The sequence below is a fragment of the Pseudorca crassidens genome, chromosome 1, assembly GCF_039906515.1.
Source record: "Pseudorca crassidens isolate mPseCra1 chromosome 1, mPseCra1.hap1, whole genome shotgun sequence".
Classification (NCBI taxonomy): domain Eukaryota; kingdom Metazoa; phylum Chordata; class Mammalia; order Artiodactyla; family Delphinidae; genus Pseudorca; species Pseudorca crassidens.
The window spans coordinates 147,068,893-147,096,351 of NC_090296.1; the positions used below are offsets into that span (position 1 = coordinate 147,068,893).

At 37.9% G+C, this 27,459-nt stretch overlaps 1 protein-coding gene and 1 pseudogene across 1 annotated transcript in view; both read right to left on the reverse strand.

Moving 5' to 3' along the window:
* Window positions 1-27,459, reverse strand: part of HDGFL3 (HDGF like 3) — a 67,659-nt gene that overhangs the window by 26,433 nt on the left and 13,767 nt on the right. The window lies entirely within an intron of this gene.
* Window positions 23,794-26,627, reverse strand: LOC137202568 (low molecular weight phosphotyrosine protein phosphatase pseudogene; annotated as a pseudogene).

The following is a 27,459-nucleotide window of genomic DNA, read 5'->3' on the forward strand; positions in this document are numbered from 1 at the left end:
GATCAACAGCTGCCTTCAGACAAGGTATGTTCTCTCAAGTTTGCTACATTCCCCACCACTCTCTAGGCAACGTTGTTAATGCCTGCTTCCCTTACTTACAATTGCTTGCCTGGCCCCTCTGAATATCTGAGTTCACACCCCTGTAATAAATAATGCCAAAATAGTGGCTTTACCATCACGCTGGTTCCCTCATAAAGGTGTTAAATGTTGACATGCACTCACTATATCTTACTGAGTCTTGTTTTGAAAATTACACTTTGACAGTTTTGGAATTATACGAAGTTGTTCAAGTGGATATATATGCCTTCTTGAACCAATTAAAGAGTGTACCTCCTGGGCACTGGTTTTTGTTTGTTTGTTTTGGCTTCTAGAGTGAATACCAAGTGGCAATAGAACTTTAACTTCAGTGTTTCTGTTTTTCTACTGTTTCTATTTTCCGGACTTTTATTTTCACTTTTATTTCTGGTTCTTGGCTATGTTTGGTTCTGATTCTGGTTTGCACACAGCCAGTGTGTTATTCCCCGTTAATAGGAGGATGGGGACCTATTCTCTTTTGGGTATGACAGGGCAAATAATCTGGTACAACAGTCTTTTGGTTTGTAGAAGAATAAGTCTTGCTTTTACTGGAAAGAAGAAAAGCCCTTTGAGATCTAGATCAGTGAGTACATGTATTTTGTGTTTCCTTTAACCTGTAACTGAAGTAGACCTGAAGCCGTAGGCTCTCTGCGTGCCTATCATACTTGAGAGTCTTTACCCTTCCCTGTGTGAGTTTGAAACATTTTCCTGTTTCTGGGAAGGGTATTAACAAATTAGATATAAATTTCTTAAAATGAAAGAGCTCTGTTTTTACTGATTTACAGACGCTAATAAGATTACAAAAATCTAATATAAAGGAACGTTAAGAATCCTCAAGAAATTAAAAAGTGAATGTAGAATACTTCAAATACGGTGGCCTTTTTGTTATCGTTCATTGTTTATCTGTCTGCTTTGTTCACTGCAGAGACACAGGCAATGTCAGTTAGAACTGAGGCTGGACTTGGGGCCTGGAGGCAGGCAGCCTCACATTTCCTAGAAAACTTGTTCTCAGAGCTCATCCCTGGGCCTTCACCATCAGTGTCACCTGCGGACTCATTAGAAATGCTAGTTCTCAGTCCAGAACCCTAATGAGGGTTAGGCCCAAGAATCAGGGTTTTAAGAAGCCTCCAGCTGTTTTTGATATACATTATAAAGCATTCCATCCTCCTGCTGTGGTTCCTGTGGATGAGTTGCCTTTGTTTCTTCTGATTAACATTAAGTCTGCTTAGGGAAGAGATATGGGGATATATGTATATGGATAGCTGATTCACTTTGTTATAAAGCAGGAACTAACACACCATTGTAAAGCAATTATACTCCAATAAAGATGTTATAAAAACAACAACAAAAACAACAAAACATTAAGTCTGCTTAAATCTGTGGGATTTTTGCCCTGAGACTGCAAAATTGCATCAGTGCATGTTTATTTTCCTAATATTTTAAAAAATGTCCAATTTTCTATTTTTTAATTAAAGGAGTGCTACACTATATTAAATGTGGTGGCTTTTTAAGGAAAAACCCTTCTCACAGGAACTGTTAGCTCGTAAGTATTCTTATATAAGAATCCAAATTAAAGTAATCAAAGTGAATCTTTGAACAAATCAGACTGGTTTACAATTTTGGTTTAAAAATAACTATTTCTCTTTATCTGGATTTAATCATTGTAGAGTGTAATATAAGTAAATTTAAGAAAATAAAATTGGGGTTTCTCATGAAGATACTAATTTACATCTGAATTCCTTAAGTTCTGAAGTTCTTACCTAACCTCCCTTGGTAGACTTCCCTGGTGGTGCAGTTGTTAAGAATCCGCCTGCCAATGCAGGGGACACAGGTTCGATCCCTGGTCCAGGAAGATCCCACATGCTGCAGAGCAATGAAGCTCGTGCACCACAACTACTGAGCCTGCGTTCTAGAGCCCACGAGCCACAACTACTGAGGTCTCATGCCACAAACTACTGAAGCCCACACACCTAGAGCCCGAGCTCCGCAACAAGAGAACCACTGCAATGAGAAGCCTGCGCAGCTCAAGGAAGACTAGCCCGCGCACCTCAAGGAAGAGTAGCCCCTGCTCACCGCAACTAGAGAAAGCCCGCACACAGCAACGAAGACCCAATGCAGCCAAAAATAAATAATAATAAAAAAAAGGCATCATCATATAGATAAAAACAAATAAGAAAATAATTAAAAAAAGAATAAAATGGACATTAAAAAAAGGAAAAAAGGGTCTACTGATAAGCTAATATTACTTCCATATAATGTTTAAGATGAAGGAAAACGTAAACTTAAATTATAATTCTGACAAACTTTTCTATATCAACAGTAATTATGTTCTGTGGTATGTTAAGATTAAACATAATTTCCAACAGTTAACTTTAAGACCTTGGACTAATATTAAATTGAGTTAAAGGATCATCTTTGCATCTCTGAATAATTCCTAAGTAAGACAGAATACTGAAACACTGGTCAGCAAGTGTAGTTTTAACATATATATGATTTTAATTTTTATATGTTATGTAGTGGAAAGGATATGTGTATTAGGTATATCCATGAACTCTGCTGGTTTGTTGAAACACTTGTATATAACAGAAATTTCCCAGTTTCTCTGTGAAACAGAAGTTAGTTACCTTGGTTAAGTTATAATTGATATGCAGATTGAGACTATACTAAGAACAACAGTGACACAGAAATACAACCATGTATGCAAAGGTAATGAATGGCATGTGTTCTTGTTTATTAATGGGAAAAGATTAGTCTTGTACTTGAAGTGAAGTATCTAGGTTGTTCCAAAATGTGAAAGAGGATAATGAAGGACAAACCTGGATATTGAAAGCTGTAGATTTGTGGAAAGGGAAATTTATTTGCCTTGGACTATAATAACTGCAAATAACAGTCTAAAATATGCAATGAAATATTAAAATTTTTCCAAAGCTGGCTCAGTTTTGATGGATTTATTCATAAGGTTAAAAAGGGAAAGCTTCTAAATCCATTAATGTCAAATATTTATTAATATAAAACCAGAATTTGGTTTTCTCTGTTAAAATAAGAAATTGGTCTTGGAGTATTCTGTTCTTAACAAAATATGGTAAAAGGTTATTCTTTACCTCCTGTAATCTGCATAGATAGCCATATCTCACTAGAATAACTTCTTGGACTTTGTGCTGACTCTGTCATATCTTTAAATTTGTTTTAAAACAAACAACAAAAGTTCCTTGCTAAAGAGTTAAAGTTCTTTAAAAAAACTGGGTCACCACTTTCTATGTTAATTTAAAACATTATATTGTTACTTTGACTAAGTCATTATTCATTATCTTCAGATATCTAAGCTCCTATCTTAATCAAGCAATGAAGTCTGATAATTCTTGTGATGCTGCTGAGTTCAGAGAACTCACTGTGTAACAAATGATTTGGTTCAGATTGTGGTGTAAGACCCAAAGTGCAGTATTACGTGCTGCCTCAACATTTTGTACAATTGGGATGGTCTTGAATGGTCTACCTGCAAGTTCTCTTCCTCGCTCTGCTCCTGTGGATAAGGTCCCCTAGTCAAAAAATCCTCTTCATTAAAGGGACCAAGCAGTTTCTTTTTAATCCCTGCTAGCCTTTATCCCCGGTTTTGGTTCCCTGCTAGCCTCGGAATTATTCAGACAAGCCAATCACATCCTCCTGTGGGAACCCCACTCTCTTGATACTACAAAGTCTTCTTCCCATTGCCTGAGTTGTTCACTGTCTCTGAGTGCAACCTCCAGGTCGCCCTGTAAGGCAGGCAGTGTCCTCCTCCTCTGGGATGTGAGTTTATGTAACTAATACATTGTTGCCTATCTTATCTGCCCAGTGTTGTGTGTTGAGCCATTCCCAAAAATATATGGTGGGAATCCTCTCTCTCACCAATAGGGTGAATAGGAAGTGATTAAAATACAGATAGGCACCAACACCAGGGGAATCTTATCAGAATGCTGGGGTAAGAGGTTCCACACAGTGGCTCAAATTTATTATGTGTGGTAGCTTAGAGGTACTGAGTCCAGATGGTAGTTGGGGGTGGGGTTGAGTGGAGGAAGGGAAGTCCTGAGGGCCAGAGGGCTAGGCAGAGATACCAAGGTCCCTCCCTTGGCAGTGTCTCTTCTCTCAGAAATGCTCATGGCCCATTCATTCCCGTACTTTGTTCAAATCTCTGCTCAAATAGCACTGCATCAGAGGGCTTTTCCCCTACAACCCAACTTAAAATAATATCTCTTACCCTGTCATTCTCTATTCTTTTATTCTGCTTTATTTTTATTGTAAGAATTTCCCTGCCCTTGAGTATTTGTTTGTTTCTTCACATTAGAATATAATCTTTGTGAGAGGGAAACTTGCTTTGTTCTCCACAATAGCTCTACTGCCTAAAGCAGCACCTGATACATGACTGGTGCATAATAAATATTCCTCGAGGACCAAAGTTTCCTTACTGACTCAGGACCTGAAGAAGCCTATACTTACATGATGAGAATCAGTGACCCTGGCTGTGAAGAAGAGAAAGGTACACCACAGACCACTTTCAATCACAGATTACTAAGAAAAACTATTATGGGGTTATAGTATAAAGGAGTCTCTATGCTTAAGAAAAGGAAATAAGAAGAACAAACTTGTCTCTTTGAATATGCCAATAAGAAGAATTTTGGGGGTTAGCTGACTAAGAATGCGGAGGAAAAAAAGACCATTTTACCTATTAAAGTTTATGAGGTGAGGTTAAATTACAGAGGGGAAAAACGCTTGTGATATTATAAAATGGCTTTAGATAAAGAGAAGTCTATAAATGAGTCAACAAATTTACTGTAGGGGAAGAAAGGGAAAGCACACTATGGAAAAAGGAAATGTATACAAGAGGAAGGGGAAAGAATTTTTAAAATCTGAGTATATCTGGATTAACAAACAGGTAACTGATCAACTTAATATCTGAAAATAACACTTTGTTAGGACCCCAAACATAAGGAGATAACTTCCAAAATAAGAGTTCAAAAAATCTGTTGAAAACCAGTCCGTAATTATCTTCAAGAATATAAAAATCATCACTTGTTAGTTGACAGAGCAATTTCACATTGAAAGACATTTTGTTTTTCACTCAATTAAACTTTCAAAAACCTCGCCATTTTCATTTTTAGAAAATTATAAATAATTTTGAGAGGTCACAATACACTTACACTTAGAACACAGTGCTTTTAACTTATTGTAGGCTTTATGTAGGGGATAGGCGAGATGACTGATTGAGGTCCCTCATTCATATGTTACATTGCTGATTCTGGAGGAGGAGCATATATGGGGCATTAACACATCCTCACAGTATACCTGGGGAGAGCCAATCTGACAAATGGAAAAACTCAGGCTGAATAGTAAAAAGTGAGGGATTTGGTGTGATCTTCATATAAGATCTTCATTTATATTGCCAGATCCCTCTTTTTTTTTTTTAAATTATAGCAGGCACATTTTAAATTGAAATGTATAAAAAATCTGGCCTATTCCCCCAACTTTCCCAGTCTTAAGCAATTGTCCACACAAGTTCAATCTTGAACAGGTATAAATAAACTCATTTTTAGGGTTTAGCTGCATTTTTAAAAAATTTTACTTATTTAATTTATTTATTTTTGGCTGCGTTGGGTCTTCGTTGCTGCGCGAGCTTTCTCTAGTCGCGGCAAGTGGGCGCTACTCTTCATCGCGGTGTGCGGGTTTCTCATTGCAGTGGCTTCTCTTGTTGTGGAGCACGGGTTCTAGGCATGCGGGCTTCAGTAGCTGCAGCACGTGGGCTCAGTAGTTGTAGCTCGCAGGCTCTAGAGCACAGACTCAGTAGTTGACCGCACAGGCTTAGTTGCTCCACGGCATGTGGGATCTTCCCAGACCAGGGCTCGAACCCATGTCTCCTGCACTGGCAGGCGGATTCTTAACCACTGTGCCACCAGGGAAGCACTCTATCTGCATTTTTTTGAAGTAAAATTTATAATGAAATATACTGATCTTAAATGTATTGAATATATTTAACGAGAATTTGATACATGCATATACCCATTTAACCAACCCCTAATCAAGTACAGAACTTTAAGTTATCTCAGAACATTTCCTCCTACTCCCTACCGGTTCTCATCCACTACAGGCAACCACCTTCCTGATTTCCATCATCACAGATCGGTTTTGCCTGTTCCTGAACTTAAAAAAAAAAAAAAAGCAACAAGTTTTTGGTCATTGGCTTCTTTTGCTCCATGTCTTTTTGAGATGAATTCATATTATATTAGTAATATAATTCTAATATCATTCTTTTATATTGCCAAGTAGTATTCTACTGCATCCATTCTCTTTATGTGATGATGGACATTTGTTACTGTTTCCAGTTTTGACTATTGTGAATGAATCTGCTAAAATTATTCTTGTACCTTTCTTGGGGGGAATATATGCTTTCATCTTACTTGGATAAATACCCAGGAAAAGGATTAGTGAGTAATAGTGTAGGGATATGTTTAACTTTGTAAGAAACTTCCACACTGTGTTCTGAAGTGGTTATGCCATTTTAAAAAAAATTTATTTTACTTATTTATTTTTGGCTGTGTTGGGTCTTCGTTGCTGCATGCGTGCTTTCTCTAGTTGCGACTAGCGGGGGCTACTCTTTGTTGTGGTGCGCGGGCTTCTCATTGCGGTGGCTTGTCTTGTTGCAGAGCACGGGCTCTAGGCACGCAGGCTCCAGTAGTTGTGGCACGCGGGCTCAGTAGTTGTGGCACGCGGACTCAAGAGCGCAGGCTCAGTAGTTTTGGCACACGGGCTTAGCTGCTCCGCAGCATGTGGAATCTTCCCGGACCAGGGCTTGAACCCGTATCCCCTGCATTGGTAGGTGGATTCTTAACCGCTGTACCACTAGGTAAGCCCGGTTATACCATTTTAAACCCCCTTGAACAATACATGAGTTCCAGTTGCTCTACATCCTAACCAACACTTGGTGCGGCCAGTCTTTTTAACTTTAGCCATTCTAACAGGTGTGAAGTGGTATCTACTGTGGGTATCTTTTAACATACCAAACTGTCATAGTGCTCTACACATTTACCCAAGAGAAATGAAAGCTTATGTCCATACAAAGATCTGTACAAGGATGTATATGGCAGCTTTACTCATAATAGTGAAAATCTGGGAACAGTCTAGATGTCCATCAACATGAGAATGGTTAAACAAACTGTGGTGTATTCACACAAGGGAATACTATTCTGTAATAAAAAGAACAAAGTACTAATCATACAATAACATGGATGAATCTCAAAAGCATTATGGTAAATGAAAGAAGTCTGCATAAAAGAGTAATACTGGAATATTGCATAAATGGAATATTGCATGATTCCATTTATATGAAGTTCCAGAAAAGAAAAAGCTAATTTGTGATGGAAAAAAACTCTAAACAGTGATTACCTCTGGGGGAAGGTGGGAGTGGTAACTGACTGTGGGAAGAGGCATAAGAGAATTTTCTGGGGTGATGGTATATTTCATATCTTGATAGGGGTTTGCATTATATGGGTGTATAAATCTGTCATAACTCATCAAATGGAATATTCACTGTATGTAACTTTCACCTCAAAAATGTAAATAAATATTAAATTCTAGTTAATTACATGCATGCTACAGTGTTTAGGAATGAAATACAATAATGTATGTAAATTAACTTAAAATACATAAAAATAAATTGATGGATGGATAGAAATTGTTAGATGGATACAAATGTCATAAAACAAACCTAGCAAAATGCTAATTGTAGACTCTAGGTGTGGTGGGTTATGGTGTTCACTTTTTATATCAACTTCTGATACGTTTCAAAAATTTCATAATAATATTTTGGTAAAAATAGGAGAAGAGGGGAGAGAGGATGAGGATAGTATAACAAGTTGGTTATAACCTTGCTCTTAAAATGGAGTCAACTGATATTGTTTAGTCAATAAATCAGTATGAGACAGGAGGGGCTTCCCTGGTGGTGCAGTGGTTAAGAATCCGCCTGCCAATGCAGGGGACATGGGTTCGAGCCCTGGTCCAGAAGATCCCACATGCTGCGGAGCAACTAAGCCTGTGTGCCACAACTACTGAGCCTGTGTGTCACAACTACTGAAGCCCTCCTGCCTAGACCCCAGGCTCCACAATAAGAGAAGCCACCACAACGAGAAGGCCACGCACCGCAACAAACAGCAGCCCTCACTCGCTGCAACTAGAGAAAGCCCATGTGCAGCAACGAAGACCCAGTGCAGCCAAAAAAAAAAAAAAAGAGAGACAGGAAACTGTTGTGCTTTCTTATAAGCCAAGTTGGTTTTTAAAACTGTGTACATACAATACTTAAGCTAAAAACAACTGAATTCAAAAAAGAATTTTTAATGAAGCAATGCCATTTGCAGCAACATGGATGGACCTGGAGATTATCATACTAAGTGAAGTCAGACAAAGACAAATATCTCATGATATCACTATATATGGAATCTTAAAAAAAAAAGATACAAAATGAGCTTGTTTACAAAACAGAAACAGACTCACAGACATTGAAAACAAATTTATGGTTACCAAAGGGGAAAGGCAGGGGAGGGATAAATTAGGAGTTTAGGATTAACAGATACACATTACTATATATAAAACGGATAAACAAGGAGGACCTCCTGTATAGCACAGGGAACTATATGCAATATCTTATAATACCCTATAATGGAAAAGAATCTGAAAAAGAATATATATATAAAACTGAATCACTTTGCTGTACACCTGAAACTAACGCAACATTGTAAATCAACTATACTTCAATTTTAAATTTTTTTTTAAGTTTTTAAAACCACCAAATTGTCAATTAGTGATTGCACTTCCACCAATCATGTGAGTCCCTAAATCCCTACATCTTCACTAATAATGAATAATTTATTATCTTTTTATCTTATCTAAATTTGCTATGTGAAAAATGCTGTTTTGTTTTAATTTGTACTTTCTTAATTATAGATGATGTTGAACATCTTTTCATATGTTAAAAAGTTATTTGTATTATGTTTTCTATAAACTGCTTTTTCATATCCCGTGCCCATTTTTCTACTGGGTTGTTGTCTAGTTTTGTTACTGATCAGTAGAAGCTCATTTTGTTTGTATGCCTGTCTGTCTGTCTACCTATCTAGGTCAGCCCTTTTCCTACCATTTGTTACGTTTTTTACCCATTTACCGTTTGTCTTGACTTCATCTGCAAAATTTTTTTTGCTAGCAGAAATTTCTTAATTTTTATATAGTAACAGCTATTAATCATTTCCTTTGTGCCTTATGGGTTTGTACCTTGCTTAAAAGGCCTTTCCTACTTTAAGATTACCCAAAAATTATCCCATATTTTCTCTTGTATTACTTTTGTGATTTCACAAGTCACAAAATAATTCTATGAATTATTTTCTTAAGCTATAAATGTGCCTAATAGTAAGTGTAGGGAAATGAGCACCCACATAAATAATTACAAGGACTATAAACTGCTACAAACATTTAAGAAATTGATATGATTGCATATATTATAAAATTAAAACATACATACCACATGGCCTAACAATTCCACTTCTAGGAACCAATCTATCCTACAGAAATAAGAACATGAGTGAGTATGTAAACATAAACAAACCAATATGTTCACTGAGGCTCTCCTGCCAAAGAAGAAACAACTAACGGGCCTTCATGGTAGGAATGGTTAACTAAATTATGGTGCAGTCATAGTATGGCACATTCATAGCCAAGATCTATGTGCACTGACTTGGAAAGTTAGCAATATATCAAGGACAAGTGAAAAGAGCAAGCTGCAGGATAAAAAATGTTAACTACATAAAACCATACGTGCATGTGAATGCTTATGTAAGTGGAGGAAAACATTAGGAAGGGTACACGCCAAACTATCAATGCTAGTTATCTCAATGGGGTAGGAACGGTAGCACTATAAAACATTTCTTCTGAAATTAAAAATAAACAAAAATATTGTCAGAGTAACCCAATAAAAATATTGATGCTTAGGGCTTTCCCTGGCAAGTCTGATTAAAAAAATAATAGCAGAATGGAATTTTTATTAGGTAAAGAGCAAATGGACAATTAAGCTTCCAGACTCTACTGTCTACGTGTGCTGGATGACTTTTCCTTTAAACCGTCAGCCCCTCTATGGTTCAGCCCCTCTGAACCAAGGAGAACCTCATCTGATCAGATATAGAGGCACCTTTTCCCACTACAAGGGGGGTTTGGAATGAGTCTCCAGTTATATACTTGGTTTGAATTTCTAAGGACACTATATTTGCAGAATTTAGCCTTCCCTTTTCTATTTCCCTAGTAAGGAGTCTTAGCTGGTCTTCCTCCAGCAAAATTTCCTTAATTATATGCAAGATTTTATATAGCACATTTTAATGGGGAGAGAATTCACTGCTTTACTCATATCCTCCAAACCCTGCCTCCCCCATCAAAAAAATGTAAAGAAAAACAATCATGTTAAACTAAATTCAGACACTTGTGAATCTAATTCACAGTATTTGTACCAATTTGGGAACATCTTTTATTTTTGGTGTCAACTCATCAAGCTTTATGTTGTCAACAAGAAATGATATACAATATCTGTTTTTTTCCCCTTAAATTCTACTTTATATGATATAAATTACTGCCATTACTTGTTTTATTCAAATCTGATAAATAGATCTTTCCAACTGGGGCAAATTTTTGTCTTCTACTATTCTGTGTTATTAGATCAGTCTCTTTTAAACACTGCATTGCTGGGTTTTATTTATCAATCCAAATGGAGAACCATTTATGTTTGTAACAATGTCTGGCTTTTTATGCCTCTGTTTTTTCTCTTCATGTTTATTTTTATTACATGAATTGCAACTCAAATACCTCATTTTTAATTCACTAAGTACTTCCTATATTTCAAGAACACTATTAAAATAATATTTACAAATAATATTAAGATAATATTTACCTATTTATTCTAATCTGAAACAAAATATTTAGTGCTTTCCCCTCACTTCTTCCCTTCCCCAATCTTTATTAATCTTCCCTCCATCTTTTCTCTATTATGTTTTACTGTTTGGTTTAATAAATTAGTTACTAATCACTTTTCTTGTTATAGTGACTGTAGCCAACTATCCAAGGGAGACGCATTCAAAGAAGGAGCAGGAAGAAGGCAAAAGCATATAAAACAAGATGTTGATATGGAACTACCTGAGTGTCAGTTTCAGCTGAAGAACTAAGACAACAGATAATACATTCCAAAATGAGGTGAGTAACCACCATGCCAAACTTGCAAAGAATGTGGGCAAAAAACCTTGTAAACTTTAGCTCTAGCACAATAAGAAAACAAAACAAAACAAAGAAAGGTTGGAGAAGGCAAGAAAAGAGATAGAGATTAGGAGAGGATTTTTGGAAAAAGCTTCTTTTCCCCAAGTACCTTGACCTAGGGAAATAAGTTTCAAGAAGACTACTTGGAGAGCTTAAGATATATCTTCTAGAGCTTGGGAGTCACAGGAGACTGGTGTTTGACTCAAGTCTGAGAAATCCTGAGAAAGAGTACAGGACTTCCTGGTTAGTTCCTCTGATGGCAGAGTGAAATGGGTGATGAATGCACTGAGGTTGGCTTGCACTTCAAGAGTTTCTTGTGGTAAGAATGCAAGTCTTCCATGGACCATTAGCTAGAGATACAGTAAGTCCTCTACATACAAACCTTCAAGTTGTGAACTTTTAAAGATGCAAACATGCATCCGCACGTCCAACCACGTAAGGTAGTTCACGTGTCTGGTATACACTGTCACATGCATGCATCCTCTACAAGTGGTTGTGCTTTTGTGTACTCTACTGTACAGCACTGTAGAGAGTACGGTAGTACAGTATCTTTATTTCAAGTCAGGATGTCTGGAAGCAAGCATAAAAGCAGCAGTGATGTAGCTGGTACCGCTAAGAAACGCCAAGCGGTAATGATGTAAACAGAAGTGAAAATAATTGAGAGTGGAACGAGGAGAAAAGATGGTAGGCGTTGCTCGTTCTTACGACTCGTTCAACCATCAGCATGATTCTAAAGAACAAGGACGATCATGAAAAATGTGAAGTCTGCCGTGCTGATGATGTTGACAATAATATTGAAGAAGCGTGGAAAAGTGATGGAGGACATGGAGAAACTTCTCAGTGTGTGGATGCAGGATCAGCATCAGCGCTGAGTCCTGCTCAGCTTAATGCTGATTCAAGAGAAATCTAAAAGCCTTCATGAAGACTTGAAGAAGAAACACGGCGAAGAATCAGAGGGCACATCTTTTAATGCCAGCCATGGCTGGCTTCATTGGTTCAAGGTTACAGCCAACCTTCACAATGTAAAAGTTAAGTGTTGAGGCAGTGAGTGCAGATATGGTAGCTGCCCAGGAATTTCCTGAAATGCTTCAAGAAATTATTGATGAAGGTGCATATTTACCCAAGCAGGTTTTTAATGTGGATCAGACAGGACTGTACTGCAAGATGCCAGACCGAAGTTACATCAGTAAGGAGGAAAAGTTGATGCCAGGCTATAAAGCAGCAAAGGACAGGCTAACACTTGTTGTTTGGTGGCATTGCTTCCAGTGATATGAAGCTGAAGCCTCTCTTAGTTTATCATTCAGAGAACCCAAGAGCCCTTAAAAATATAGCCAAGGGCTCTTCCTGTTGTGTGGAAGAGTAACCCCAAAGCCTGGGTTACACAGGCCATTTTCCAGGACTGGTTTTTCCACTACTTTATCCCAGAGGTAGAGAAATATTGCATGGAGAAGGACGTCCCATTCAACATTCTATTGCTGCTTGACAGTGCTCCAGGCCATCCCCCATTCATGGATCCCTTTCATCCCAACGTCAAAGTAGTGCACCTGCCACCAAATACTACGTCACTTATCCAACCTATGGACAAGGGAGTTACAGCGACTTTCAAAATATTATTTGCATCACACTTTTCATCAGGCAGTAAAGACGAGTGACAGATCAGGAACAACCTTGAGACAATTTTGGAAGGACTGTAACATCTACAAGGCCAGAAAAAACACTGACTTTGTTTGGCGTGAGGTTACAGCCGTCACCATGAATGGGGTTTGGAAGAACCTTTGTTCACGCAGTTTGTTCACGATTTTTATGGATTTTAGAAGGTGGATGAGGAGTCCAAAGAAGTCTTCAGCAACTTAGTGACCCTCAGCGAGAAGCTGGAGCTTGATCTCCAAGAGGATGACTTCACTGAACTCCTTGCTGTGCAACATGAGGAGCTTACTAATGAGGACCTGATGGAACTGGAGGCCCAGAGAAAGGACGAAGAGAGACAAGAGGAAGAATTAACTGAAGAACCAAAGAGATTCACGACGCAGGAAATGGCAAGGGGATTTTCTTTTTTTTGAGGAGGCACTGTTAGTTTTTGAGGCACAGGACCCGAACGTAGAATGCTACACAAAGCTTGCAGCAGCCATTCAGAATGCAATCCAGTGCTACCGTGTCATCTATGATGAGAAAAAGAGCTAGTACCCAGACATCACTGGGTTCTTTTCAAGAGGGTAGATAGAACTGAATCCAGCAAGGAACCAGAACCTGTGCCATCGACGTCAGGTGTGAGTGAAATTGCAGCTCGCCCTCTGTCTCCTATTGCTGATGATCCTTCAGCTCTAGCATCTCCCACCTCCTCTCCTTCCTCCAGTCAGTAATTCTTCTTGCCTGTTCACTTGATGCCAGCCCCTGGATGCCAGCTCTTGTACTGTACTACTGTACTTTTCAAGGTACTGAGGGGCTTCCCTGGTGGACCAGTGATTAAGACTCCACACTCCCAAAGCATGGGGCCCGGGTTCTATCCCTGGTCAGAGAACTAGATTCCACATGCTGCAACTAAGACCTAGTACAGCCAAATAAATAAATATTTAAAAAAAATAATAAAATCAATCAAGGTACTGTACTGTAAGAGTCAAAATGTTTTCTTTCTTGTGTTTGTTTTTTATGTATTATTTGTGTGAAAAGTATTATAAACCTGTTCCAGTACAGTACTATATAGCCGATTGTGTTAGTTAGGGACCTAGGCTAACTTTGTTGGACTTAATGAACAAACTAGACTTACGAATGCGCTCTTGGAACAGAACTTGTTATACGTATGTAGGGTACTTACTGTAGTATGAAAGTTGTCTTAAATCCTATCCAAGAGGGCCATGTGGAGGTGAGGGGACCACGGCAGAAAGAAGGCAGAAATGTACCGTGACATGTCTAGGGAGGAGGGACTGGACTAAGTGACTATTCACAGGAGATACATTTGCCTGTATCAAGAGAAGTGAAGATGAGATAATCCCAGGATTACTGGTGGTGGGATGGTAGGGTGCTTCTAAAATGGTTCCCAATAATCCTCATTTCCTGGTATTCATGGCCTTGTGTAATCCCCTCTTCTTGAGTGTGGGCTAGATCTAGTTATCTACTTCTAATGAATGGAATATGGTAAAAGTGATGGGATGTCACTTCCAGCTTGCAGACTCTTGCCCTCTTGATTGCTTGCTCTGAGGAAACTGGCTGCCATATCATGAGTTGCTCTGTGGAGAAGCCCATGTGGCAAGGAACACAGGGATGGCTCTGGCCAACAGCTCATGAAGAAATAAGGCCTTTAAAGTCAATAACTCATGAGGAAGTGAATCCTGCCAACAACTCCTGGAGTGAGCTTGGAAGCAAATCCATTCCCTAGTCAAGCCGTAAGATGACTGTGACAGACAGAGGCAGAAGGTCCAGGTAAGCCATGCCTAGATTCCTGATCCACAGAAATTGTGAAATAATATGTTTATTGTTTTAAGCCAGTAAATTTTGGAGTAATCTGTTATGTAGCAAAAGGTAAAACAGGGTAGCTCTAAACAAAGTACAAAAGAATTCATGGGGCTTCCCTGGTGGTGCAGTGGTTGAGAGTCCGCCTGCCAATGCAGGGGACATGGGTTCGTGCCCTGGTCCGGGAGGATCCCACATGCCGCGGACCGGCTGGGCCCGTGGGCCACGGCTGCTGGGCCTGTGCGTCCGGAGCCTGTGCTCCGCGGCGGGAGAGGCCACAGCAGTGAGAGGCCTGCGTACTGCAAAAAAAAAAAAAAAAAAGAATTCATGAGCAAAAGAATCAGCCCTAAACAGCTGCCCAGTCCAGACAGCATCAACACCAGCTCACAACAGCTATTAGTCTAATAAGAACTTTCCTGCTACCTTCTACCCGTTTCAACCCTAGAGGGCTGAAGAATGTTGGATGAGCAGTCAATACATTAAGTAAGGTCAAAAAAATTAGTTGACCCCCCCTCTTAATACAGTAGGCCAACCTTTGGTAGGGAGAAATTTTGGCTTTAAATAAAGTTTGAAGTTTTAAATAAACAGAATTGACCATATTAATTATTGAACTTAGTCTGCTTTTGTACTAGAACTGCTTTGAGGACTTCTCATTAGCAGAGAGTGATCAGAAAAGTTATAGGACTTCATCCAAAGGGACTGGAGCAATGTTAGCATCACAAAATGGGTATGAACAGAGTAGAGGCAAAACAAAGCTTCAAAAAAGCAAAATGAGGAAAGAAAGAAGTCAGAGCAGCTAAATCATAGAGAGAAACAGCAAAGGTGGGGGTAGGTCAAGATGAATACTGAGTAATGCATGAAGACAAGGCAAGAGAAAATCAGCTAGGTTAGAATCCAACATTTTGTAAATGGTAGTTTCCAAACCCACAGGTCTTCACAGTGCTCTGAGAAGTTTGCATTATTGACAGTCATGGTATCTGTTTCAATTTCAATTTAAAAATCAATAAATACAATAATTTAAATACTTTCTTTCTAGAAAGTATGAGAGCCTCTTCGTATCTACTGAGCAAATATGTGTAGCAATAGTAGGTAAGTGTGTTCACGATTGAAATATTCACTTAGGTTTATCACTCAACTGAACACAGCTAGCTGCTTCTGGATTTGACCATTAATCTGTTCTAATTTTTATTCTTTGTCTCAATATTATTTAGCTTATATCCAAAACAAACCGTTTGTTAAGACTGCAAAAGAAATATGGATGTTGAAACAGAAGTTAGTAAAGAGCACAAAATGATAATCTTGTAAATTTTTTTTCAAAATTATCTTTATTCTATCTGAAAATTGAATTTATCTGATCAATATCAAGATTCTCCATCTGAACCAGTATTGAAAGGAGAAAAAAATGATGACAAGTATATCCCAATTTAGCATTTTATTTAAAAAAATGAATTATACTTTAGATTATCATTTTGGTGACTATCTTTTCATGTCTTTTATATACATGCACATATATTTTACATAAATGGGATATGTCACAGAAGCTGTTTTATCATGGAGATCCTTTTTCTTTTAAATAGAGATGTGTGTGTGTGTGTGTGTGTGTGTGTGTGTGTGTGTACACATATTGAGTGGTAGGTGAGTGGAGGTTTACCTCTACAACCTCTCTCAGACCTACTTATCCCAAGGTAATGATTACAGTTGGAACCTTTGTAGTCATGGTTCCTCATCTGCTGATTCGACCAACCGTGGAATGAAAATTATTTGAGAAAAAAAATTCCAGAAAATTCCAAAAAAGCAGAACTTGAATTTGCCAAGTGCTGGTAACTATACAGCATTTACATTGTATTAGGTATTATAAGTAAGCTAGAGATGATGTAAAGTATATGGGAGGATGTGTGTAGGTTACATATAAAGGACTTGGGTGTCTGCAGATTTTGGTATATGCAGAGGTACTGGAACCAATCCCCCTGAGAATATCGAGACATAGCTATTCATAGCAAAGTATGCTTTTCTCCATGTTCATATACAATTTTTTTTTTTTTTTTTTTTTTTGCGGTATGCGGGCCTCTCACTGCTGCGGCCTCTCCCATTGCGGAGCACAGGCTCTGGACACGCAGGCTCAGCGGCCATGGCTCACGGGCCCAGCCACTCCATGGCATGTGGGATCCTCCCGGACCAGGGCACGAACCCGTGTCCCCTGCATCGGCAGGCAGACTCTCAACCGCTGTGCCACCAGGGAAGCCCAATATACAAATATTTTATACACAGGCAGAAGTGTTTTTTTTTTGGGGGGGTGACTATGGTGTTTCTCTCTCACACACACATGCACACAAAATGAATCACATTTTATCAAATTCTCTGCATTATTAAAAGTCCTTGAAGTCAACTGGCATAGATTTAACTCATTTATTTTTAATGACTGCATAATAATCCAGTAATTAGATAACCTATAATTTACCCAACTTTTTCCTGAGGAATGTTAAATAAGGAATTTACCTTATTTTTAGTGTTTTTGCCCTTAAAAAAGACTACAGCAAACATACTTAGATTTTTATGCACTGATGCTTCCATTTCCATGAGATACGATTTCCAGGAGTGAGACTGTTGGATCATATATTAGAGGTATTTTTCATTTTAATAGATATTGCCAGACTGCTTTCAAAAAAGGTTATAATAATTCACTTTTCCACCAAGATATGAAAATGACCTCCCTTCCAATCTTTGACAGCATTAGGCATTTCTGCTCTTTTAAATTTGCATTTCCCTGATTAATGGTGAGGTTAAGCATCTTTTCATAGGTGTATCGGCTATTAGGATTTACCCTTCAGTGAATTGCCTATTCATATCACTTTTGCATTTCTCTATAGGCTTCTGTCTTTTTACTATTCATTTGTAATATATTAACCTGATATCTATACTCTCCATTGTAAATATATTTCTCTATTATATAATATGCCCATTGAAACATTTTCTTCTCTTGAGTTCCAGGATACTACACTCTCCTGATATATTTTTTTTCCTTTCTCACCATCCACTTCTTTTGTCTTCTTTTCACAGCTCCTCTTCTCTACACAGACTTACTCCCCTGGTGATTTCATCCAGTTTCATGGTTCTGAATGCCATCTATACACTGATGAGTCTCATATTTCTACCCCCAAAATCCAGACCTCCCTTTTGAGCGTCAGACTCACCTACTTCAGTGTCTCATAGGCATTTCAACTCTTAATCTTATGGCCTAATCCGTTTATCTTTCAGTATTCTCTAATGTGAGTAAATGACATCACTGTCCAACCAGCTGCTCCTATTCGAAAACTGGAAGTCATTATTGATTTACTTCTCTCCCATACAGATATGTCTCAATAACACTAATTTCTTTCAATTATACCCCCTCAAATATATCAACAAACTAACCATTTCTTTCTACATCCAATTCTGTCTGCTCTGGTCTACTCTACCATCATCTAATGCCTAAACTTCTACAAAAGGCTCCTAACTGGGCCCTTCGCATCCACCTCCCTAGCCCCTACCTCTGCCCCCAACAATCAATTCTTCAGATCCTAAACATAAGTCAGATCATGTCATTCTGCTCGAAACACTTCCATGACCTTCCATATTTTAAAAAATTCTAAACTCATTGCTAAAGCTGTAAGACCCATGATAGGAATTTTGTCTACCTCCTTGAACTCATCTCCCGCCCTTCTGCCCCTAGCCCTAGCTCATTCTGTATTAGCCTCATTTGCCTTCTTGCTCTTCCTTGAATATGCCAAGCTCATTCCAACTTTTACCCCAGAGCTGTACGACTCCTTCCTCTCGAACATTTGACTCTGCTCAAATGTCACATTTTCAGAAAACCCTTCCCTGATTGTGCAGAAACACCCACCCACACAGCATCACATCATATGCTATCCTCTTTGCTTGCTTCATCTTTTTCCATATCTCTTATGGTTACATTAAATTACAGATTGCTTTGCTTGCTTGCTTAGTCATCTGTCCCACTCTAAACTAAAACATAAGCTTTATGAGGACAGAAAACACGTCCATTCTCATTCACTACTAAATCCCTAGCACCCAAAACAGTGCCTGGCACATAGCAGGAATTCAGTGTAATTTTTTTTTCAAGAATGACTAAGTGTTGCTTTATTATTTTTTGACACTGATCATTGCAAAGCTAGCCTAATTACATTGAAAGGAACCAATATATAGCTGTAGTTCATTCGTTTTTAATGTTTAGTATTTTTACATCAATATACCACCATTTAATTTTCCATTCTCTGTCAAGGACATTTGGGTTACTTCCAAGTTTTTTTGCTATTATGAATCATGTTGGTGTGAATATTCTTGTACACATCTTCTAGTACACACGTGTGAGCTTCTCTAGGATTACAGATGTTGAGTCAGAAAGTATGCAAAATTCAACTTCACAACATAAAGCTAATTTGTTTTCCAAAGTGGTTGACCAATTTATACTCCTTCAGTGGTGTATAAGAATTCCTATTGCTGGACTTCCCTGGTGGTGCAGTGGTTAAGAATCCGCCTACCAATGCAGGGGACACGGGTTCGAGCCCTGGTCCGGGAAGATCCCACATGCTGCAGAGCAACTAAGCCCGCGAGCCACAGCTACTGAAGCCTGTGTGCCTAGAGCCCGTGCTCCACAACAAGAGAAACCACCACAACTAGAGAAAGCCTGCGGGCAGCAACGAAGACCCGACGCAGCCAAAAATAAATAAAAAAATTTAAAAACAATTAATAAAAGAATTCCTATTAGGATAAACAACAAGGTCCTACTGTATAGCACAGGGAACTATATCCAATCTCCTGGGATAAACAATAATGGAAAAGAATTTTAAAGAAGAATGTCTGTATGTGTATAACTGAGTCACTCTGCTGCACAGCAGAGATTGGCACAGCATTGTAAACTATACTTCAATAAAAAAAAAGAAAAAAAATACTCAAAATAAAAAATCACGGAGTCTGATAAAACACAGATAATGGCCAAAAAACAATTCCTATTGATCCACATCCTCTCCAACATATGATACTGGAAAATCTCTTAATTTTTGGCAATCTCATTATGATCTTAATTTGCATTTCCCTACTAATAAGGTTGAGCATCTTTAACTATATTTATAGGCCTTATGTAATTCTTCTATGAAATGGCTGTTCATGTCTTTTTGCCTATTTTACTATCCAGCTATTTGTCTGCTTCTTATTGATTCATTCTGTATACTAAAGCTTTGCTGGTTCTGTATGTAGCAACTTCCTTCAGGTTGTGGCTTATATTTTCAAGTTCATTAAAGGATTTTTTAACTGAACAGAAGCACTTGATTTTAACATACTAAAATTTATCAATTTTTCCTTCCATGGCTAGTTTTTTTCTGTGTTGTCATGGAAAATTCTTCCCTACTCCAGGGATACAATATATTCTCCCCATATGCTTTAAAAGCTTTTTACGCTTTCATCTATGTAGAAATGATCTTTGTATATAGTATGAAATAGGGATCCATATGGATACTATATGGATAACTAATCATGCTAGCATTGTTTAAAAATACTCTCTCCATATCCCCCCTCCCCTACCTGCAATGCCACCCTTGTCCATATATCTGTGGACCAGTTTCTGGGTAATCATTCTGTTCTACTGGTCAGTACAACTCTCCCTGAGCCAAACACTGTCTTAATTTACTATTAACTACTACTTGAACAATTCTACATTTTGATATCTGATAGGACAAGTCCCACCATCTTGTTCTTACTGTTCAGAAATGTCTTGTCTTCGTTATCTACCCTTCCATATATATTTTAAAGGACAACAAAACAAAAACATAATTTAAAAACAAATACTCACTTACAACAGCAACAAAAAGTATAAGATACCTAAGAATGTACAGAGATTTATAAAACAGTTAAGAAAGCCCACATAAATGAAGAATAGACCACATTCATGTATTAGAAACCTTAATGTCAAATTTTTCCATATTAATCCATAAATATAATTCAAATTCAATCAAAATCCCAACATAGTTTATTGTGAATCTTGACAAGCTAATATACTGTTTAACCCTCACTGCTTGATTGGAAGCATACAGAATTATAAATTTAGTATAAGATATAAAACTTTAACCAAAATATGTATTAGAATCTAAAATGTGATCAGCCTTATCTATTTCTGATGATAGGTCTTCCTTAAAGTCTAGAAATTTTCCTTTATTATACTTCAGATAATTAATTTTGAAATATCTGTACTGTCTTCTAGAGTTCATGTTGTTAGCAAGCTGACTCTCTCTGAAATATACTTGTTGTTTATCATCTCTTCCCTTATATTTGTCTCCAAACACTTCTTTTGCTTTCTAGATATGTTCTTCAAAGTCTGTCTTCTATTTGACTAATTTATTGATTCTGCTTGCTACCTGAGGTGTTTACATACTCTACTCTGGCTATTCTTATTTAATAGTCATTGTTCACATCCTAATGTTCTTTACCGAAAAAAAAAAAATTTAAAGAACACAGACTTGTTACAGTACCATAAAGAAAGGCTTTGGACAATCATAAGGCATAGCATAAAAGGACTTTAAAAAAGCCAGCGAGAAAGGGAAGAAACAGCATAAAGCTTGGAAAAAGCAAATACTCTTTGCATACTTTCAAATTTAGTATAGAAGCAATTATCCTGAATGGCTCTGAAAACAGGGACCTATGCCCTAGACTGCTGATATCAAACAAAAGGCAAAATCACAGAAGCAAAGTACAGGTATGATAATCCATGAAGTGCCTCAGAAATTTAACCTATAGCAGCATTAATAATATTCTAAGGATTTAGAACCATCTGCTAAATGTATCCAATTGTAATTTATCTCTTTTTAAGGATAAAGATGTGAAATTAGTTTTGTCTTTCTGCCAAAAGCACCAATCGACCAAAAAAAAAAAAAGAAAAAAACAAACCCCCCAAAAATGTAATGACTGTGTTCCTGACAGGGTTGCTAAACAAATATTTGATAATAGGAAGTAGACAGTAGGAAGAAACACCAAAAATTCCACAGGATGATTTTCTCAGAGATTCTTTCCTTCAGTTTATGTCTCAGGGATGAAATTCATCACTTGTAAATTTGAATAATTCTACACATAAAACAAAATTAAAGCATATGATAGTCTTAAACTGTGCCTGTTTTTGACAAATAAAGGTGGTAGCTTAGCCAAACCATCTTGACTGCCTCATCTATGCAAAAGCTCATTTAAACATTTAAATAATCACTCACAGGCATTTTCTGAACACTGTATCTCATTTTCCTTGTTCTCAATTATACCCAACTGCCTCATATAAGGCTAGGCCTGGGCAAACTTGTGCTTTGTCTTCATTCTTACCTTTTCATCTTTCTGATAAGATCACAATGACCCCAGGACCTCATATTTCACTGCTCTTGCTTTCCCCACATATGCTGCATATGGATGTCCATAAAAACTCACTGTCCCAGGAATATTTGTTCAGAGTCCTGTTCTTTGCTTATTTTAAAATAAATTACAGGGACTTCCCTGGCGGTCCATTTATTAAGACTTTGCCTTCCAATGCAGGGGATGTGGGTTCAATCCCTGGTCTGGGAGCTAAGATCCCACATGCCTCATGGCTAAAAAACCAAAACATAAAACAGAAGCAATACTGCAACAAATTCAATAAAGACTTAAAAATAAATAAACAAATAACAACAAGCACAATGATCAACAGAGTGAAAAGGGAGTCCACATAGTGGGAAAAATATTTGCAAATCATATATCTGATAAGGAGTTAATAATATTTAGAATATATAAAGAACTCTTACAACTCAATAACAAAACCCCCCAAATAACCCAATTAAAAAACGGGCAGGGGCTTCCCTGGTGGCGCAGTGGTTGAGAGTCTGCCTGCTGATGCAGGGGACACGGGTTTGTGCCCCGGTTTGGGAAGATCCCACATGCCACGGAGCAGATGGACCCCGTGAGCCATGGCCGCTGAGCCTGCGTGTCTGGAGCCTGTGCTCCGCAACGGGAGAGGCCACAACAGTGAGAGGCCCGCGTACCGCAAAAAAAAAAAAAAAAAAAAAAAAGGGCAAAGGACTTGAAGATATACTTCTCCAAAGATATACAAATGGCCAATAAAGCACGTGAAAACATTCTCAACATGGATAATCATTAAGGAAACACAAATCAAAACCATGAGATATCACTTCATACCCATTAAAATGGCTACTTTCAAATAAACAAAAACCCAAAAAACAAAAACCCCAGAAAATATAAAGTGTTGGCAAAGATACGGAGAAACTGGAACCCTTGTGCACTGTTGGTGGGAATGTAAAATGGTGCAGTCCCTATGGAAAACATTACGGTATTCCCTAAAAAAAATTAAAAATAGGATTATCATATGACCCAGCAATTCTACTTCTGAGTATATACCCAAAAGAATTAAAGGCAGGGTATAGAAGAGATATGTGTACCCACATGTTTATAGCAGCATTATTCACAACAGCTAAAAGGTGGAAGCATTCCGGGTTTTCATCAACGAATGAATGAAGGAAGAAAATGTGGGATATACATGCAGTAAAATATTATTCAGCCTCAAGACGGAAGAAATTCTAATACATGCTACCACGTGGATGACCTTTGAGGACATTATGCTAAGTGAAATATTCCAGTCACAAAAAAGACATGTACTGTATGATTCCACTTATATGAGGTACACAGAGAAGTCAAATTCATAGAGACAGAAAGTAAAATGGTGGCTGACAAGGTTTGGGAGTAGAGGAGAATGGGGAGTTATTGTTTAATGGGTACAGAGTTTCAGTTTTGCAATACGAAAAATTTCTGAAGATGGATGATGGTGATGGTTACACAACAATGTGAATGTACTTAATACCAATGAATTGTCCACTTAAAAATAGTAAATTTTATGTTATGTATATTTTAACACAATTAAAAAGAAAAAATTACAATTAGCACATAAATAGCTCATCCTAAGACTGGTTTTAAACCCTTTTCTTAGCTGAGCCTTAAATTTTCTAAATTAAATAAGGGTTTCTGTCTAACTGTCAAAATGGTTAGAGTGAATTCCGTATTTTCTTTCACTTCTCCCTCTCATCCTACGCAGGTGAGTAAAGAGGGCAATGGATTGTACTGCAGTTCTTCCTACTAACTTGCTCTGTAACTCTGAGAAAGTCACTTGGTCAAGAAGTTTAATGCATTTTAGTTTTCTCATCCCTCCCCTCAAAGTAACAACACTGGAAGTTATCTTAAATCTTATGTCTCAGAAGGTACTATCACTAAACTTTCCATTAACGACTTCAAAACTGACTGCAGGGAGGCAGGAAGCAATAGCACAAAATGTAAAGGAAAGTCCATTCAAGATGCAGTGTTCTCTCTCTATAACAGTTAAATTGTGTTAAGTCCTATTACAAATAATAGGACAATAAATAGTTCTAAAAACTACATTTCAATGTCCTATAACCAAAAAAGGGCTGAAACCCAGCCTTTTTGTAAGGAAATGCCAATAAAAAATGTCTTTATTCTCGTTTTCATGTTCCTTCTGGGTTGGTCAGTTTTATTACTTGTTCATTTAGTCTAGCTGCCTTGTTGATAGGAAAATCTTCTCATCACTTTCTGCACACATCTCACTTTTATTCTTTTCCTTTATGCATCTATGGTTCTCTTTCTTAACCTATCTCAAGCTTTTTCAAGGTAAGGTCATGTCTCATCCATTTTTGTAATGTTAAGTCTATCAAGTCTATCATGGAGACTAACCCAGAGTATATACTCAATGAACACTTAATGGGAATATGATGATGGAACACTAGTGTTACCCAATTCACACAGCCCCGCCTTCACAAGGAAATAACTGGAAATTAAAAAGATGAAAGTTTCAATGACAGAAATTAAGAATGTTACACAACAAACTGTTTAAAACCAGGAAGCATTTCTGCTAACCAAAAAAAGTAGATAAAATCTTGAGGAAGTCTGTTAACAAAGAGTGGAATAGGGGAAAATCTCTCAGGGGTGGTCAAAAAACATTAAGCTACATATATACTGTTTATACAATTTACATCTTAAAACACGAAAGAAAAGTTATGAGTAAAAGGCTGGATAAAGACACAACAGCCAAATCTATACAAAAATAAAAGCATGTTACAAGTTACAAGTACCATAACTTACAAGCTAAAAAAGTATGAAGTGGTAGAGTGGATCATTATACATATATTTTTTGTAATTTCCCCAGTTTATTTGAAAACCATCTTTTCTGACATATATTCATACAAATTTTAGATCAGTCATCTCCAAGTGTACAGAAATTACCTATATTTGACTATAAACTAACCACTGATAAAAGAATACTTAACATATCAATATTTAAGCATTCCAATGTAAAAGGACTTTTTCCAACTTATTATTTTTTTCCCACCTAAGCTGATCTATATTTGACATTCAGGTTAATTATCTGCATGTAAAAGCAGGTGCGGTCCTCAAACTAACCTAAGGTAAACCAGCACACAAGTGTCCTTCTTCCCAGACATAATTACATTTCCAGAGGCAAAGTGGTTCAAATGGGAACAAATAAGCTAACTTCCTTATGAAATAAACTAGACAGACACAAACTAAGGAGTGAAGGTGCTAAAGATAAATCCCACAAATCTTCCTCATTCCTGTCTTGTCAATGCACAAGTGTGCACTGTGAGCGTGTATGAACACTTCTCACCAATATCACTGGACACCAGGCCCTGGCATCAAGAGGTAGTGCAGGGCAGGGGGCCCCGTCCACACAGAGGGAAGATGTAGTGCAGATTCTTGGAAGTGTCGATGGGCTCAGATGCTAATGGGCCTTACAGTGATGTTTTACTTCATTATGTTCTATTTTGTTGCTCTACTATTTTGTTTGTTCCACTATTTTTGTAACTGGGGTGAAGTGGGAGGTTCATCTAGTCTAAGAACATTTACCCCATAAACTGCCTGAATCAAAATTTTTATTTATTCTTCCACCAAACACAACAACTGATTTCCATCTACAATTATTTTTTAAGGTAGGAAACAGTGAGTCAACTGAAGAAAGGGCTGCGGCCTTGGCGAGGGAATGGTGACACTTGTCGCTCCACTGAGAATGCGGGCCTATGGGGACAAGCCTGGGCCACAGCAGGACTGGACCTGGGTCAGTGAACCCTCTCCAGCAAGGCTCTGCAGCACCGCACACACTGGTGGTAGACGGTCTCAAAGTCAGTGTCCTTACCATAATAAGGATCTTCAATAATGAGTTGTTCCTGTGGCTCCTAGCTCCCAAGTGTTCAATTCTCGCTCTGCAGTTTTTAACTTGATTACTTTTCCTATTCACATCTCTCAGGTTGCTTTCATCCATACATAGTATATAATCAAAAGTGGCAAAGACTTCTTTGGTAACCTGCCAGGCAACGTGACTCATGGGGATAACCATGCTTCTTCATGCAAGCCTGCCCCCGATAATCAGGAGGGTTTCCTAGTTCATACGTGGACACTGCTGCACTGTTTATCCTCCAAGTATCTGAAATGTTTTGATCAGTTACAAGTTTCCTGAAAACTGTTTCTGCAATGGGTGATCGACAGATGTTACCCAGACACACGAACAGCACTGATTTGGTCACCTGTATGGCCATCTTCCCGTGCACAGAGAGGCGCCCACTTGGATCATTATATTCTGACAAAAGGTACACTACCCTGGAGTTATAAGTCCTAAACATTTATGTGGCAAGTGAAGCCCTGAAATTTCCTGAATGGTCAAAAATATTGTGAGAGATATGTAGAAATATAATAGATATGGTAGCTATACTTCTGCATCTCTAAATATTGACTGCTACAGAAGCCTTCTTTATAGGAATACAAAGAGCACTTTTAAAAAGTTGATCACGGGGACTTCCCTCGTGGTCCAGCGGTTAAGACTCTGCATTCCCAATGCAGGGGGCCTGGGTTCAATCCCTGGTCAGGGAGCTGAATCCTGCATGCTGCAACTAAGACCCAGTGCAGCCAAATAAGTAAACAAATAAATATTTTTAAAAAGTTGATCACATATTAAAAGAAAACTCAAATTAAAAAATAGTTTAAAAGACTACATACTCTGATAACAAGGTAATCATGCTAAAAAAACAAATTTAAACATTGTATAAAAATTTTTTTTTTTTTTTTTTGCGGTACGCAGGCCTCTCACTGTTGTGGTCTCTCCCGTTGCGGAGCACAGGCTCTGGATACGCAGGCTCAGCGGCCATGGCTCACGGGTCCATCTGCTCCGTGGCATGTGGAATCTTCCCAGACCGGGGCACGAACTCGTGTCCCCTGCATCGGCAGGCAGACTCTCAACCACTGCGCCACCAGGGAAGCCCTGTATAAAAACTTTTAACCAATGATAATTTCTAAAATTATCTCCTAAACATCTCTTAGGCCAAAAAAGAAAAGAAAATCACAATTAAAATCTATGTTGAAAATGATTAGAAAACACCAATTACCCAAATCTACATGTTGAAGCCAAATCTGACTTTAGGAAAACTAGCTTTAAAAATTTTCATTTTCAAAAAAAATTTCAAAGAAATTTCATGACTTTTGAAATAGAAGCAAAGAAAAGCAGTGAAGATGAAATCAGAAATTCATGATGTAGGGGAAAAA